The following is a 2,161-nucleotide window of genomic DNA, read 5'->3' on the forward strand; positions in this document are numbered from 1 at the left end:
GGTGGGGGAACTTGCACAATCGGTGGCTGACTAAATACTTTTTTGCCCCACTGTACCAACAGACCTTCCTGCAGTGCCTTCAACAGCCACCAGGGGAGGCTTTGACTCACTGATGTAAACCATAGACTGTATATAAACAATGGCTATCATAGGGTAGTGACCCCACTTCCTGCGCCTTTGTGACTCTGATGGGAGTGTAGTCTTCGACCTTTGTGGTTTATTCAGTTGGACCTGAGAGCAGAAACTCATCATGAAAGTGTCAGCTGAGCTCTGATCAGCTGATCGTTGTGGGAACAGGAAGTTTGCATCTAAAATAAACTCACAGAGATTCACAAATGTTCGCACACAGAAAGACCTGAAACTCTATTTAATACCTAATAACCACCATTTAGTGAAACTGGTCTGTGCTCAGAATCAGAGCCACGCCTCTGTGACATCATCAGCACAGAGTTCCTGAATGTCTGTTATTTATTTATACATTTACTCATATGAAACTAATTGAACACTGATCACCTGGGGACAGGAAGTCACACCCATCTCTGATACCAACACACCTGATCAGAAGAAATGGACTGGAACAGCAACCCAGCAGTGATGGGTCAAATGACCTTTATTACCTTTGACCTTTTTGACCTTTTGGAGAAGCTGTGGCTTTGTGTCAAAAGAGTTAAACTGCACCAATCACAGCAGAAGCTAAACAGCACAAGACTGAAGGTCAAAGGTCACACTTCAGCTATGATTTGAAAGTGTGATGGGAGATCATGACGCATCATCAGGACATCTTGGTAGTGTAAAGGCAGAGCAGGTCATCTGCAGATCAGAAGGTTGGTGGTTTGATCCCTGTCTGCTCCAGTCACCATGTCTTGGCTAAGATGTTACATCAGGTTGCTCTCTGATGCGTGTGTTAGCTGAAAAGCATAGAAAACATGCTTGTGTGAGTGGGTGAACAAGGCAAGTTGTATCGAGTGCTCAGATGAGAACCTGTCCATGTTTTGTTTTTTGGATGCCAAACCACCAAAGACACATTTGTAACCAGCAGCTGTGATGGATTTTTAAAGGCTGAGCAGAAACACGCCCGCACATGTCTGCGGCTTTGAAATCCATAAAGTATATCAGTTTGAGTGACTGCTATTCATTTCTTGGAATTTGTAAGCAACTGTGATATTGTTTTACACGGTAAACACATTTTTGTGCATTTCATTTTGTTGGAAAGGTCACAGAATCATAACTTTAATAAACACTTCACTGCAAAGTCCGAGGGACGTAATGTAACAGCAAGGATGTGTAAAAGGGAGGAGCTGACATGAGACAGAGACACAAAGAGAAAAGGACAAAGACGCAAAGGGACATAGAGACAAAAAGACAAAACGACAAAAAGACAAAGCGATAAAGACACATATGCATAAAGACACAAAAGACAAAGACACAAAAAGACACAAAAAGACAAAGAGACGAAAAGGCAAAGGGACAAAGAGACAGAGACAAAAAGACAAAAAGACAAAAAGACAAAGAGACAAAAAGACAAAGAGACAAAGAGACAAAAAGACAAAGAGACAAAGAGACAAAAAGACAAAGAGACAAAGAGACAAAAAGACAAAGAGACAAAAAGACAAAGAGACAAAGAGACAAAAAGACAAAGAGACAAAGAGACAAAGAGACAAAAAGACAAAGAGACAAAAAGACAAAGAGACAAAGAGACGAAAAGACACAAAAAGACAAAGAGACAAAAAGACAAAACGACAAAAAGACAAGACACAAACAGACAAAGAGACGAAAAGACAAAGCGATAAAGACACATATGCATAAAGACACAAAAAGACAAAACGACGAAAAGACAAAGCGATAAAGACACATATGCATAAAGGCACAAAAAGACAAAGACACAAAAAGACAAAGAGACTAAAAGACCAAGAAACAAAAAGACAAAAAGACAAAAAGACAAGACACAAAAAGACAAAGAGACGAAAAGACAAAGCGATAAAGACACAAAAAGACAAAGACACAAAAAGACACAAAAAGACAAAGAGACTAAAAGACAAAGAGACAAAAAGACAGAGACAAAAAGTCAAAGCGATAAAGACACATATGCATAAAGACACAAAAAGACAAAACGACGAAAAGACAAAGCGATAAAGACACATATGCATAAAGACACAAAAAG

The 2,161-nt window shown here is 39.6% G+C and overlaps 1 long non-coding RNA gene across 1 annotated transcript in view; it reads left to right on the forward strand.

Annotated features, from left to right (window-relative positions):
* LOC102212978 (uncharacterized) overlaps positions 1-2,161 on the forward strand; it is a 31,721-nt gene that overhangs the window by 6,737 nt on the left and 22,823 nt on the right. The window lies entirely within an intron of this gene.

This window comes from Pundamilia nyererei, unplaced genomic scaffold (assembly GCF_000239375.1).
Source record: "Pundamilia nyererei isolate P.nyererei 1_Seehausen unplaced genomic scaffold, PunNye1.0 scaffold00368, whole genome shotgun sequence".
In the NCBI taxonomy this organism is placed as follows: domain Eukaryota; kingdom Metazoa; phylum Chordata; class Actinopteri; order Cichliformes; family Cichlidae; genus Pundamilia; species Pundamilia nyererei.